Source organism: Rhinatrema bivittatum, chromosome 1 (genome assembly GCF_901001135.1).
Source record: "Rhinatrema bivittatum chromosome 1, aRhiBiv1.1, whole genome shotgun sequence".
In the NCBI taxonomy this organism is placed as follows: domain Eukaryota; kingdom Metazoa; phylum Chordata; class Amphibia; order Gymnophiona; family Rhinatrematidae; genus Rhinatrema; species Rhinatrema bivittatum.
In genome coordinates this window covers 381,903,762-381,920,194 of record NC_042615.1, presented here as the reverse complement: position 1 = coordinate 381,920,194, position 16,433 = coordinate 381,903,762, and positions in this window count along the sequence as shown.

Sequence of the window (16,433 nt, the reverse complement as noted above, 5' to 3'; positions counted from 1 at the left end):
CACAGCTGCTGCCATGTGGTCTGCTCCTCGGCTGCTGTCTCTGCCTTTCCCGACGTGCTGCTGCGATCCCGGGACCTTCAGCGAGCAGGCCGTCTCTCCCAGTGCCTGCCTTAGCCCGGGTCCTTGCCCAGCAGGGAAGCCGTCCCTGCCGGTGCCTGCAGTCTCTCACAGTTCCCTGCAGCCAGCACTTCTCTCTGCCGGTGCCTACAGCTCTCTACTCTCCCTGCAGTCTTACCTCTCCTCCTGGGGCTGTCCTCACGGCATGGAGCCGTTCCTGCAGTCAGCCCTTCCCCCGCTCTCTCTGCTTCTGTCCGTGCAGCTGGGAGCTGCTCCAGTGACCTGCCTTCACCCAGCTCCAGTCCAGGGCTGCTCCGCGGCTTCCTTGGGCCCTCCACGTGGCTGAGGACGCCACCAGCTTCCAGCTCTTCTCTCCAGCCTCCTAGGGTGCGAGCGCGCGCCTCTTTGCTCCTCTTCAAGGGCCAGCCAGGTGTGGCCCCCTGCTGACCCCTCCCTGGGCGTTGTCCACCTCAGCCCTACTAAAGGGCTCAGCTTTCAGTGTATCTTTGCCTTCGCAAGGAGTTGGTCACTCCTGAGTTCCTCGTTCCAGGAGATGCCTTGTATTCCAGCCTTCTGCAAGGTCCAGTGTTCCATGTTTCCTGTTGAAGCTTCTTGTCAGTGTTCCAGTCCTGATGTCTGCCTGCCATTCCAGTCCTGATGTCTTCAGTGTTCCAGTCCTGATGTCTGCCTGCCGTTCCAGTCCCAAGGTCTGTCTCTTGATCCAGTCCTGATGTTCCTGATATCCATGTTCCAGCCCAGAGGTGTGTCTCCTATTCCAGTATATGTGTTCCAGTCCTGATGTTCCTGATATCCTTGTTCCTGATCCTGATGCTTCTACCTGCCTTGAGCTGCCAGGAGTGCAGCGAATCCTGCTTTGGCTGCCGGTGTGCAGCAACCAGCTTCTTTCCTGTTACCTAGATGTCTGTGCCAGATCCTGTTCCTAATCCAGTCCATATGTTCTGCCCTTCGTCTCGTCTGGCTCCTGAGCCTTCTGGCCTGTTGGGCCCTGGAGTGGCCAACAGGTGGGATTCGTCCCTGTGCTCTGGAGCTTCCGTTCCTTCCAGCCGATGGCACTTCGGATGTCAGTATCCCAGCATCGGAGTTTGCTTCGCCTGGATCTCTCCTGCATTCTCCCGCTCTCTGCGTGGTCCGCGACCAGCCTTCCAGGGCTGAGTAGGGCGCGCATGGGACAGGGTGGTCCGTGACTCAGTCCCGCGGGTGGCCTGAGTAGGGCGCCCTGAGGGTCAGTGCCCATGTCTACCTTCAGCCCTCGTTCCTGATTCTACCTCTGTGCATCCAGCCCTGAGTCCTTGCCTTTGCCTGAGTCCACGTCTAAGGATCCTGCATCTATGCCTGAGTCCACGTCTATGGATCCTGCACCTCATTCCTGAGTCCACGTCTATGCCTGAGTCTACGTCGTTCCTGAGTCTCGTCTGAATCCATGTTCCAGTCTTCGCTACCCTGGCCTCCATCCGGCCTGCCGCTTCGTGCCGTACCCTGCGGCAGGTCCGAAAGGGCTAGGAACGGTCGGAGGACTGTTCACAAGACCAACATTGCGTTGTTGGGTCTTCCAAAGCGTGCAGGTCCGGAGGAGGGCCTGTCTTCCATGTCACTCCAGCCCTGCTCCCGTCCAGCCCATGCTCGGGCATGCCACGCCTCCCACGGCACTTCTTCAGAGTCCTCTGGGGTCGAGCCGTGGCCCAAGGACACACATCACCCAGGAGTGGGATCGCTCTCCTAGCGCTCCACAACATAATGTCTCTAATGTCCGGGTGGGTGCCCACCTCAGCACCAGTGATCATCAAACAGTATGATTTCATATCACAAATAGAATATGGAGAAGTTGCACGAAGACCCGAGTTTTGCAGTTCAAAAACACGGACTTTGTTGAAATGGGGAAGTAGCTGGAGGAAGAACTAGAAGGCTGGGAGAAAATGAGAGATGTGGAACAACAACGGGCCAAACTAAAAGGAGCAATTACCAAGGCAACTAATTTGTTAGAAAAGTAAAGAAAAGCAAGAGAAAAATGAAACCTAACTGGTTCTCAAAGGAAGTGGCTGATAAAATAAAAGCTAAAAGAACAGAGTTTAAGAAATATAAAGGATCCCAAAGAGAGGATCACAAGGAAGAATATCTGTTGGAGCTGAAAAGAAAGCAAAAAGTAAAGCGGAAGAAAGGATTGCCAAAGAGGTAAAATGAGGTGACAAAACATTTTTCAGATACATTAGAGAAAGGAGAAAAGTCCAAAGTGGTATAGTGAAATTGAAAGGTGAAAAGGATTAATGTGTGAGAGAGACGAAGAAATGGTAGAAATATTAATCGAATACTTCAGTTCGGTATTCACCCTGGAGAAGGGCCATCGCTAGTTAAAAGAAACTGGAGGGGAGTGGAGTAGATGTAACTCCATTTACAGTAGAGAATGTATGGGAAGAGCTGGGAAAAATGAAAGTGGACAAAGCCATGGGGCTAGATGAGGTTCATCCCAGGATACTGAGGGAGCTCAGAGATGTGCTGGCGGGTCCACTGTGTGACCTGTTAAATAGATCCCTAGAAACGGGAGTGGTGCCGAGTGATTGGAGAAGAGCGGTGGTGGTCCCGCTTCACAAGAGTGGGAGCAGAGAGGAGGCTGGAAACTACAGTCCGGTTAGCCTCACCTCGGTGGTGGGAAAAGTAATGGAGTCGCTGCTGAAAGAAAGAATAGTGAACTATCTACAGTCAGAAAAATTGCTGGACCAGAGGCAACATGGTTTCACCAGGGGAAGGTCCTGTCAGACAAATCTGATTGACTTTTTTGATTGGGTGACTAGGGAATTGGATTGAGGAAGAGCGCTCAATGGATTTCAGAAAAGCTTTTGATATGGTCCTGCACAAGAGGCTTGTGAATAAAATGATAAGCTTAGGAGTGAGTGCCAAGGTGGTGACCTGGATTGCAAACTGGTTGACGGACAGAAGACAAAGTGTGATGATAAATGGAACTTACTCTGTAGAGAGAGCGATGTTAAGTGGAGTGCCGCAAGGATTGGTGTTGGGACCGGTTCTGTTCAATATCTTTGTGAGCAACATTGCAGTGGGATAGAAGGTAAGGTTTGTCTTTTTGCGGATGATACTAAGATCTGCAACAGAGTGGACACGCCGGAAGGAGTGGAGAGAATAAGACTGGATTTAACGAAGCTGGAAGAGTGGTCGAAGATATGGCAGCTGAGATTCAATGCCAAGAAGTGCAGAGTCATGCGGGGTGTGGAAATCCAAAAGAACTGTATTTGATGGGGAGTGAAGGGCTGTTGGCCACAGAGTAGGAGAGAAACCTTGGGGTGATAGTGTCTAACGATCTGAAGTCCGTGAAACAATGCGACAAGGCGATAGCTAAAGCCAGAAGAATGCTGGGCTGCATAGAGGAATATCTAGTAAGAGAAAGGAAGTGATGATCCCCTTCTACAGGGCCTTGGTGAGGCCTCACCTGGAGAACTGTGTTCAGTTCTGGAGACCATATCTCCAAAGGGACAGAGACAGGATGGAGGCGGTCAAGAGAAGGGTGACCAAAAAGGTGGATGGTCTTCATAAAATGACTTATGAGAAGAGATTGAAGAACCTAAATATGTATACCCTGGAGGAGAGGAGGAGCAGGGGTGATATGATACTGACTTTCAGATACTTGAAAGGTTTTAATGATCCATGGTCAATAACAAACCTTTTCCGTTGGAAAAAGATCAGTAGAACTAGGGGTCACGATTTGAAACTCCAGGGAGGAAGACTCAGAACCAATGTCAGGAAGTATTTCTTCATGGAGAGGGTGGTGGATGCACTCCAGGAGAAGAGGGGGTGCCAGCATGGCCATTTGGCTAGGGCCTACAATGTTCAAGGGGCCTACTTTTGTTGGGCAAAATTTTAAAAAAAAGGTAATTATATCTATTTCAATTGTAATTGAAGAATTTGCTAACAAAAAAGCTCATAAAGCCTTCTTAAATAAATAAAAATTATTTGGTAAATTTAGAAAACGATTTTTCTTATTAAATATCACAACAGAACCTTACATAGGGGGCCTACTTTTCTTAGCTGGCATGGGCCTAATTCCTACTCTCTCTGACCCTGGATGCCTAGAATGCCCTTCCGGAGGAAGTGGTGAAGACGAAAACTGTGAAGGATTTCAAAGGGGCATGGGATAAACACTGTGGATCCATAAAGGCTAGAGGCTGGGAATGAAGAGAAGAACCATGGGGGTGGCTTGCTGGAATGGTGGCTACTACCTGGTGATTACTATCCTTACTCAATAAACCTTCACACGGTTAATGCAACTCTAATATCGCTCTATGCTTCGATGGCAAGGGGAAATGTGGAAAAGAGGATTTGTATTCAGACAACAACCAACAAGGACTGAACTACACAGTCTTGTTAAATAAGCGTGGAGGTAGCTTGCTTATTGCGGCGGATACTACCCTAAACCATTTAAGCCTGATACTTCACTTTGAATGCATATACAACATTGCTCTCTGCTTCACAGCAGGAGGAAATTGTGGAAAAGAGGATTTACATTCAGATAACATCCAACAAGGCATTGATCTGTGCAGTCTGGGTAAACAAGCATCGGGTTAACTTGCTTGATGTGGGAGGTTACTACCCTTAACCATTAAGCCTTATGCTTCACCTTTAATACATCTCCAACATTACTCTCTGCATCAATGGCAGGGGGTGGCAGGAAATTTGAATCAGTTACCAACAAGGGCCCTGAACTTGGTGGTCGGTGAAACAGATAAGTATGGGAAAATAACTGTGGGAGCTTGCTGGGCAGACTGGATGGGCCGTTTGGTCTTTTTCTGCCATCATTTCTATGTTTCTATGTTACTGGACACCTCATCACTCATTCTGTCCCAGTTTATTTATTTTAAATGTTTGCCCTGGGGGTGGCATTGCTGCTGCCTCTGTCAACCCCTTAACACAGCAGCTCAGTTCTCCCATGGCCCCTTGCTGCTTGCTACATCCTGGGAAGATGGGTATCCCCTGCCTTTATTTATTTTTTATTTTTCTGTTTCTTTCTCTCTCTTTTTTTTTTTTTATTGTGTCACCCCTGTGGCATTATACTCATCCTGGTCCCCTTCTGGGTCACATTAATATGATGTCACTCCCACGCCCGGAACCTGTCTGCATCTGACCTAGAACAGCGGGAGCTACTTAGGGCTGCTGGCCACTTTCTGCCGCCACCCTGAGCTGCTCTGGAATAGCAGCGGAGAGGGGGAGGCAGGTTCTCTCCTTCTCTGCTTCCTCCTAAAAAAAAAAAAAATGACATGGAAGGCAGAAGAAAAAGCTCTCGGCTGCCAAGCATCTAGGCTAGGACGGGCATTGACTGCTGTGCCAAGGGGGCATCTGCAGGAGCTTGGGTGCCTCCATCCTCTACAAGGTAAAAAGTATTTTATTCTTTTTTTCCTTCAGTACACACCAGTTAACTAAGAGATTTAGTTCCAATTAAACTCTGTGCAGGTCTCAGAGTAAAACTGTCTTTTTACAAATAGAAGTTCACTCTGCCAGAGTACTTGTGCTTCAGTCAGTGGTTACATCTTCTGGCATTAATACCAGTCTCTGACTGAACAAATCCTGGGATTTAGTGTTCAAATTTATGATTAAACAGATTATATTCAAGCTTTTCTTCACTCAGACTTTTAACTACAGCAGTTACTATTTCTGTGCATCTCTGCTGGAAAATTTTAATGTTAAAATAATTTCCTTTCACACAAATGTCTTTTTTTGCTTACCCTCTCTTCAAAGGTTCTCTTTTTCTAGTAGAGCTGTGCCACTGGATTTTAATGCCACCCACATCTGCCTGGGTTAAGGACTTTCCTTTGCTAAACGTTTCTACTTACTGAACAAAATTCTACTTTTCTTTCCTACTAGCTGCAGCTGCACAGGAATGTTTCTGGTCCTAATAAGAACATAAGAAATGCCTTGCTGGGTCAGACCAAGATCCATCAAGCCTAGTAGTCAATCTCTGAGTCTGGATTACAAATACCCAACAGATTCCCATCTGTTGATCTATTGCTTGTATCACATTCCCAGGGATAAGCACTGGCTTTCCCAAGTTTACCTTGTAAATAACTGTTTATGGACATTTCCTTCAGGAACTTTTCCAAAACACTTTTGAACCCCAATATGTTAGTTGCCTTGATCACATCTTCCAGCAACAGATTCCAGAATTCAGGAAGACTAAGAACCAATGTCAGGAAGTATTTCTTCACGGAAAGGGTGGTGGATGCCTAGAATGCCCTTCCGGAGGAAGTGGTGAAGTCTAAAACTGTGAAGGACTTCAAAGGGGCGTGGGATAAACACTGTGGATCCATCAAGTCTAGAGGGCGTGAATAAAGTGGAGGCAGCAAAACACTGCACGGAGCGGCAGTAGCCACAGCGGCATTCATGGAGCGGGATGCCAGTTGCCAGTAGTTGGTGTTCCACCTTCACGGAGCGGAAGGATGGAGGGCTGCTATCTCCAAAAAAATAAATAAATAAATAAAACAAACAAAAATAAAAACAGGGATGGGTAAGAGTATGGGGTAAGGGTGTGGCCTGCTTGTTACAGCGGTTGCTACCCCTAATTGATCTGGATGTCACTTGGATGCAGATACGGAGCTGCTCTCTAAATTGGTGGTAGGGTGGAGGGGAATTAGGGCTGGAGGGTACTGGAAGCCAATAGTAACAGGTGGGAGAGAGAAAAAGGGAAAAAAATGGATAAAGTGCGTAGCTTGCTGGGCAGACTTGATGGGCCGTTTGGTCTTCTTCTGCCGTCATTTCTATGTTTCTATGTTTCTATGTAATTGTGTGCTGATGTTGCGTTGGCAGTCCACGGTTCTGCCACATGAAACACCATACTTATCATATATACGCATAAGTCGAGGAATTTATATAGAAAATAGGCCCAAAAAAGCCAGGTCAACTTATACACACATTATTCGCGTATACTTTCTACATATACTATAACACTCCCTTGGTATGCACATACATACTTGCCAACCACCAAAATGGAGTGGAGTTAGCCGCATACGTTAAGCGGCTAGCTCCGATATTAGCAATTAGCCGCTAAACTTATGTGGTTAACTTTGCTTGTGCTGCTGACCTGTTTTAAAGTTAGCACATCACATGATTTTTTAAATACAGACATGGCTTTTGTTGAATTCTTATCTTCCTGATAGATTGCTTAGTTTAAATTTCGACTTATACACGGGTCAATTCATTTCAATGGATTTTGGTCTCAAAATTGCCTATCAACTTATACACGAGATTGACATACATGAGTATATATGAAACCTCAGGCCCCAAACCATGACCAGCAACTCCTGACACCGGGGAAGACCCCCATGTAGATGCATGGTGGGCTGCCAAGCTCAACTAGGCCCTGATGCGATGCTGGATGAGATGCCACCGGATTCCAGGATAGCTGAGGAGCCCTCAGATGACGTCAGGAGCCTTAGCCTATATAAGACCCATTCATCTGCAGTCCTTGCCTTGGCAATAAATCCACTACATCTTGTAGAGAGAATTGCCTCAGTGTTCCTGCCTTTATTCCTGGTCTCCATGTCTTCAGTTCCTGGTCTCCATGTCTTCAATTCCTGGTCTCCTTTGTCTTCTGTTCCAGTGGCCTTTGTCTTCCATTGTGTGGTCAGTCTTCAGTTCTTCGGTGTTCTCTGTCTCCTTGTGTGCCCACCTGTGCTGTTCCTTGCCTCCCTGCCTGCCTTTCCTTGGACGGATCTCTGGTTCTGACTTTGGCCTGCTCCTTGGACTAAGATTGAACTCTGCCTGCCACTGACCACTGCATGACTCTCGACTACACCTGAACTCTGCCTGCCACTGATCACTGCCTGATTCTTGACAATGCTTGAACTCTGCACTCCATTGACTGCTGCCTGTTTCTCGACCTTCTCCATGGATCTCCAGCTCATCAGCAGAGGCCCCTTGCCTAAGACCTGCTTGTCCCAGCACCTGTGGACTCAACCTAAGGGGAACCTAGGCTGATATAGGTCAAGCTCAAGTTTGGCCTCTGCCTCATCTAACTCTGCCACCCGATGGTGGGGACCTGCAGGACTCCACCCTGCAGGTTGCACCAACTTCACCTTGGTCCAAGCCCGCAACAAATTGCCGAGGCCCTGGGCTTGGTGGATGTGAGTGCGCTACAGGAGCTTCACCTTTACCAGCCCTCGTTCCCTGACGGTTGAGCCCTTGGGTACTGGGGACGGAAGGACTTAGGTGCGGGTCACTCGGGAGTAGCCCTCCCTGAGGAGGGGCGAAGAAGCGGAGCCGGACGAACCAGAGGTCGGGGCAGGCAGTAGTTGAGGAGCGTCGGGAACAGGCAGATGGTCGGGGCAGGCGGCAATCAAGAGACGTCAGAGGCAAGCAGATGATCAAGGCAGGCGGCAGACAAGCGGAATCCGAGGGCCAAGCGAGGGTCAGAGCCGGGAGATCAATCCGAGAGAGCAAGGAGAAAATGGAAGTCCAAGCGGAGAAGGAAGGCAGGAACCAGGAGGGAGCAGGAACACTGGACCAGGAATCAGGAAACAGGAGCAGGAGCCAGGATACAGGAACACTGGAGCAGGACACAGGAATGCAGGAACGGGCAGCCAACTCACAAGAAGAGGCTTGTTGCCGAGGCGAGGTCTCATGGGCTGGGCTGGGCCCATGAGAAATAGGCAAAAAAGCCCTGACGTCACCAATAGGTTGAAGGATTTTCCCGCCTCTGGCCCTTTAAGAGGCAGAGCGGATTGTGCATGCGTGCGCCTAGGAGGGCCAGAGGGATGCCGGTGTTGGAGGAGGCGTGTCGGCCTGGTCGGGCCGAAGGGCTGCGGAGAGATCCTCGTGGGGGCCTGGCTCCCAGGACCCGAAGGTAGGGCTGCCGGCCGCGGGAGATCGCGGTCGGTACACAATACAGTTCAGACACACTTTCTACTCTCTTTACCTGGATCTCTGTGAAGAGAACGCTCGGCGTTCTTTCCCCCCGGCACAATAACCAAAAGAAGGACTGCACAAACAGAGTTGCCCCTCAGCAGGGCAACTCATGAAGAAAATCTGAAGAATCCATGCACTAAGATGGTGGCATGGGTTTATAAAGGCTCAGGCACATACCATCTTTTTCTCCTACATTAGGGAAGCTCAGACCCCAGCCTCTATCCACTAATCTCTCTGTTTCTTCCTAACAACTAGGTTCACTCCTTTGGTAAGGGTTCCTTACACCCAAATGTGACGGTAGTAGTTTTCCTTAGTATTTGCCCTCCAGTCATTCTTTCTAATTTTATTACATTATGATCAGTGACGAATTTAGGATTTTGGCACTCCATCACTCTCCTCCCCCCCCCCCCCCAACCCCAAACAAGGGATAGATCCTGTGGCAAAAATTAAATTCTGAAGCAAATTGGCAAACATTTCTTTTATATTACATTATAAAAATAAAGTAATTTTGCACTATAATTATTAGTGTAATTTATTTTTATTGGGTGAAGAAAGCGGTCTCAAGTATAAAGTACAGTTAGGAGATCTCAGGGATGGAGAGAGAAAGAGAGGAGGATCAGGAATGGGGGGAGGTATGTGAGAAGGAAAGAGGACTAGGAATGGGGAGGATTAGGAAGATTAGGAATCTGGGATGGGGAAGAAGAGGGAGGTTCTTGGATTGAGGAAGTAGGAAAGGTTGAAGAGTGGGTCCATGATCTGGGGAGATGGGAGAGGTAGGAAGGAAGGTTCCAGGATCTGGGGGATAGAATCTAAGATCAAGGAAGGGGAGGATCTGAATTGCAGTGGGTGGGGAGGAGAGGAGGAAGATGTCCCTACTGTACTCTGGATCTGCACCTCCTTGCATCTCCACTCTAACATCCCACCCAATATTACACACACACACACACACACACACACGGAACCAATCCCTTCTCTCTCATACATACAAACGCTGACCCCTACCATTGTTCCCCACTCTCTTACTCACAGATATGCCACCCCAGCCAATACCCCTCTCATCCCCCAGCCTTTCATCTTACCCTCCAATAATCTTTGCTCAGCCCCTCCTAATCTCCCCAAATGATCCCCCCTTTGCTCTGTCTGTTACAGACTCTCCTGTTCTCTGTATGCTGCTTGAAGGGGAGGGGACGGATCAAGTAACAGAAGGCTGTTCTCTGCTGAGTGAGATTCAGCACAATTAAAAGGCAACAAATCTTCAGCCAGCCTGTTGCCCCCCAGTTTTCTGCTGCCCTAGGCACAGGTCTAGTATGTCTATTGACGAATCCAACCCTGATTATGATTACTGCTGCCAAGTGGATCCAACACAGTTATCTCTTGCAGCAGGTCCTGCGTTTCACTGATAACTACATAAAAACATAAGGTGTGACATACTGGGTCAGACCAAGGGTCCATCAAGCCCAGTTCCTGTTTCCAACAGTGGCCAATCCAAGTCACAAGTACCTGGCAAGTACTCACACATTAAATAGATCCCAATATACTAATGCTGGTAACAAGCAGTGGTGATTACTTATTGATAAATAGCAGTTTATAGGCTTCTCTTCCAGGAACTTATCCAAACCTTTTTTTAAACCTAGCTACACCAACTGCTTTAACCACATCCTCTGGCAATGAATTCCAGAGCTTAACTTTGCTCTGAGTGAAAAATAATTTTCTTTGATTTGTTTTAAATGTGCTACTTGCTAAGTTCATGGAGTTGCCTCCTAGTCTTTCTATTATCTGAAAGAGTAAATAAACTATTCACATTTACCTGTTCAAGTCCTTTCATGATTTTGTAGACCTGTATCATAACCCCCTCAGCCGTCTCTTTTCCAAGCTGAACAGCCTTAACCTCTTTAGCCTTTCCTAATTGGGGAGCCATTCTATCCCTTTTTTTTATCATTTTGGTTGCCCTTCTCTGTACTTTCACCAGTGCAACTATATCTTTTTTTTTTTTTGAAATGCAGTGACTAGAATTGCAAACAGTAGTCAAGGTGCGATCTCATCATGGAGCAATACCGGAGGCATTATGACATCTACCGTTTTATTCACTATTCCCTTCCTAATAATTCCTAACATTCTGTTTGCCTTTTTGATCGCCACAGCACACTGAGCCGACAGTTTCAATGTGTTATCCTCTATGACACTTAGATCTCTTTCCTGGTTGGTAGCTCCTAAAATGGAACCTAACATCGTGTAATTACAGCAAGGGTTATTTTTCCCTATATGTGCATAAGAAAATGCCATACTGGGTCAGACCAAGGGTCCATCAAGCCCAGCATCCTGTCTCCAACAGTGGCCAATCCAGGCCACAAGAACCTGGCAATTACCCAAAAACTAAGTCTATTCCATGTTACCATTGCTAATGGCAGTGGCTATTCTCCAAGTGAACTTAATAGCAGGTAATGGACTTCTCCTCCAAGAACTTATCCAATCCTTTTTTAAACACAACTATACTAACTGCACTAACCACATCCTCTGGCAACAAATTCCAGAGTTTAATTGTGCGTTGAGTAAAAAAGAACTTTCTCCGATTAGTTTTAAATGTGCCCCATGCTAACTTCATGGAGTGCCCCCTAGTCTTTCTACTATCCGAAAGAGTAAATAACCGATTCACATCTACCCGTTCTAGACCTCTCATGATTTTAAACACCTCTATCATATCCCCCCTCAGTCGTCTCTTCTCCAAGCTGAAAAGTCCTAACCTCTTTAGTCTTTCCTCATCACCTTGAACTTGTCCACATTAAATTTCATCTGCCATATGGAAGCCCAATCCTCCTGCAATTTATCACAATCCGCTTGAGATTTAACTACTGTGAATAATTTTGTGTCATCTGCAAATTTGATCCTCACTCACTGTAGCCCTTTTCAGATTGTTTATAAATATTTTAAAAAGCACTGGTTGAAGTACAGATCCCTGAGGAATTCCACTGTTTACCTTTTTCCACTGTAAAAACATAATTTATGTGGCTAAATCTGTTCGCTATGTAGGGCTGTCCTAAAGTTAGCTGGATATAGTTATCCATCTAACTTTAAGACAGCCGGGTATATCGAGTGAAGCTGCCGTGCCATATCCCCGATCGGTTAGCTGGATAGCCATATTTGGCTAACTCAACTAGCCGCTCCGAGCCTGAATAACGGCCCCATAGGATCTCTCTGATGGAGCTAATGCAGCTCTGCTTCTCTCCCTCCCAGAAACATTCTTCAGGGGCCCAAGCATTAAATGTTTATAACTTTTTAAACTCTGTTACAAAAAGTACCTGCAGACTTTGCCACAATCCACATATTTTTGAAATTTTCGTCATAATACTCATTATTGACCTATTTGCTGTTATTGCACCTCCTGAGGCCTACTTCTTCCATTGCAGGATAACATTTAAAATATCCAGCCAGCTATTTGCCACAAACCTTTCTAGCCTCTAAACTAACCCTAAGATCACCTGGTTTGTCTAATACGTTTGTATTATTGCTTCTCTGTACTGGACTACGAAGTATTCAAATTATGGATGTGTATGACTACTACATTGCATTTGCTATAAAAATATAAATTTACCCAGTAGCTCCCAGCCTTAGTTTCTGGAAGATCTGGCCACCTCTAGTAAACAACCTTGTTTTGTCTCTTTCCATGTACACATAGAAATATAAACAAATTATCTAAGGTTATTTTCGTTCAATAAAAAATAATTTTCCATGCTGTTTTATATGTTTAATTAAATTCCAGGTTCCATTCTCAGGCAGTTGGATACATATTAAAAGTTAATTATCTAGTAAATATTTTGCCATTCACAATTTTCTGATAGAAAATAAATATATTTTAATGGGCAAATCAATGATTTAAATCAAGACTTTCTGCTTGATGACTTAAAATCGACTTTATTTCCCAAGGACTAGAATCTGTGGGGCCGAATCTCTCTATAACACCAGTCATAATGAAAGCAAGGAATGTTCCTTTTATGCTGTGGCTACAACCTGTTGCAGAGAATGAATACAGTAGTTCACAGTGACTTTAAGAGACACTTATGGAACGGAATGTGATTTCTCAGGCAAACCTTGTACTGTTTCACCTTGCATCTAGTGACCAAATTGAGAAAATGAAGAGGATTAAAGATTTGCTGGAGAAGATCAATGAGGCAGATTGTATGATTCAACTCACTTATTTCCCTAATTGCACTTGATGTACCATATACTACAATGGAATGAAGGACAGCATAAATGCTATTGAATTGCCATCAGAGGTCTGCTTAGATCATGTGCACACAGCCTGGGCTGCAGATCTTCATGGGAAAAAAACACACTCTGTGGTTTGAAAAAGTATGATCTAGTCTTAGAGGATAATATTTAAATGTCTCTATCATATCTACCCTATCCGTATTTCCTCTAGCTTATACATATTTAGATCTTTAAGTCTGTCTCATATGCTTTAGAACAAATATCACTGGCCATTTTAGAAGCTACCCTCTAGACCTACTCCATCCGGTTTATATCCTTTTGAAGATATGGAGTCCAGCAATTTACAGTTTTCCAAATGAGGTCTCCCCAGAGACTTGTATCAAGGCAATATCACCTCTTTTTCCTGCAGGCTATTCCTCTCCCTATGCATCCAAGCATCCTTCTGGCTTTTGCCATTGCTGTATCTACCTGTTTGACCACAAGATTATCATAAGAACATAAGAAATTGCCATGCTGGGTCACACCAAGGGTCCATCAAGCCCAGCATCCTGTTTCCAACAGAGGCCAAACCAGGCCACAAGAACCTGGCAATTACCTAAACACTAAGAAGATCCCATGCTACTGATGCAATTAATAGCAGTGGCTATTCCCTAAGTAAACTTGATTAATAGCCGTTAATGGACTTCTCCTCCAAGAACAACCCTAGCTCTTGTGTTATGGTCCCTTGGGTATTTATAATGGAAATGCATAACCTTGCATACTTTAGCATTAAATCTTAGCCACTAAATTCTAGATCATTTTTAAGGCTTCAGTAGAACCCTCTTAATGTATTCTACATCTTCCAGAGTATCTACCTTGTAGCAGATTTTGGTATCATCTGGAAAAATATCAAACTTTACCTGATAATTCTTTTGCAATATCACTTATGAAAATGTGAAACATAACCAGACCGAGGAGCAATCCCTGTGGCACACCACTAGTAACCCTCCTTTTCTTGGGATGAGCTCCATTTTCCACTAACCTTTGTCACATTCCATTCAACTAGGTTTTAATCCAGTCAATCACTTCAAGACCATTCCAAGGGCATTCAGTTTGTTTATAAGTCATCTGTGCAGAGCAGTATCAAAAGCCTTGCTAAAATTCAAGTTCACTACATCTAACACTCTCCACGATTCAACTCTCTTGCTACCCAAAGAAATTCATTAGATTCATGTGACAGGACCATGCTACTTTGGATCCTTAATCCATTGACTTCCAGAAATTTCAATATCCTCTGTTTTAGCAGTGATTCCATTTATTTACTCCCACTGAGGTCTGATTATTCAGCTTGTAGTTCCCAGTGTGCTTAAGTCCACTTTTATGAAGAGGAACGATATCTACCTGTCTTTAGTTCTATGGAACCATTCCTTACTCTAAAGAAGTATTGAGAAGTTCAGCAGCGGACCTACGAGAACTTCCCTAAGTTCCCTTAATACCTTTGGATGTTTCTCTTCCAGCCTCATTGCTTTATTCACTTTTAGTTTTGCTAGCTCTTCACAAACACAGTCTTCTGAAAATTGTTTAAGGATTCCATTTCTATTTGTAGCAGCTTTCTGTAGTCCTTCTCCAAGCCTTAGTAAATATTGAACAGAAATATTTGTTAAGCATCTCCACTTTCTTCTTGTCAGATTCTGTAAATTCCTCCCCTTCCCCTCTGAATCTTACATTTCCACTATTTCACTTACACCTCTCACTAAAATATCTAAAGAAGCCTTGTCACCATTTTACCGTCTTTGCTGTTTTTGATTCCATTTCTGCCTTCACTCTCCTGACTATATTCCCAGCTTCTCTTAGTTTTTGCAGATATTGTTGTCTTTCTTCCTCTTTCTTCGATCTCTTGTAATTTAGGGATGCTGACTTTTTCTCCTTACTTTTTTCAGCCACTTCCCTAGATAACCAGAGGCTGATATTCATAATAAGTTAAGCCCCTACATTTAGGAACCTAAGTTAGGAACTTATTGTTAGTCAAACTTATGAGCCTTCATTTTTGACTGAAAATACTAATAAATTTGGGTCCTTAAAAATTAGGCTTCTAATTTTAGGTCTGCTATTCATTTGCCTAGATTTAGGATCCTAAATTAGGTGGCTAATAGTGAAAATCAGTGCTAGGCTCCCAACTTTGTTTTCCCACCCTAACTCTGCCCCTGTGGCTACCTATTTTTTAGGCTCCTAAATTTAAAGCCTAGGAAAATTAGGAGTCTAAATGGAGGCACTTAGCCCTAATACATTTTCAAAAGGCCAATTTAAGAGCCTAACTCTAAAAGTTAGAGCCTAAATCCTTTGACAATTGACCTCAAAGTATCCTCTTTTTACTCTTACTTTTATTTATTTTCCTAATGTAGTTCCTCTTTTGTTATTTGTGATGGAAGGCAGGGGCACACTCAGTCCTGGGACTAAGTTCTCACAAAGACCAAAACCCCTGGGATGTGTATTCTCCAGTTTGCAGGGCTAGCCCTTCCTCCATGCTGATCTCATGCATGGCAAGATCAGCATAGAGAAGGTGCTACCATTACAAATCTTAATACTGTAGGACTGACACAGATAACAGACAGATTTGATTCTTTGCTCTCCATGATCCTGACATGCAGCCTATTTTTTCAGCCGCTGATGGTATGAGAACCATCATTGGCTGCACGGGCCTCTTTCCCTATTTTGGTCGTCAGTGCCACCCTCCCAGATATGCCACTACTTGCCATTGCTTAGCGACCACTGCCTCATCTCTACTCCTTGCCATATTCTCTTTCTTGTCCGCAGGATGGTGGGAACCCCACAGGCAGTCCTCTTTGGTGCACCATGACTCTACTTCAGCATGTTGTCAAAACCGTGCCACCGCGGTTCCTTTGTTCCTGCCTTTGGGGGATGGGGACCCTGCAGGCACATCATCAGAATTTCGCCTCTGATAGGCTCGCAGGCACAGATAGTGTTGAGGGGAACATTTTGCCGTCTCTAAATCTTACTGCCTGTGGCCACTGCCACCTCATTCTATCTCCTGATCTAACCTAATTATTGGATACCCTGAAATCCTCCAGTCAGGGGTACCAGGGCTCTCACAGGAAAGAGACCTAAAAAATCTATGTCTGAAAGTCATCAGCCAAATCTCCAGCACCAAAAGGATACTTGTCTCCTTCCCATGAGGATATTGGTCTGAGCTATGAAACCCAGTAGCCATGTAGGCGAGCAAAACTCTAAATCAGGAAAAACACTCCCATTCT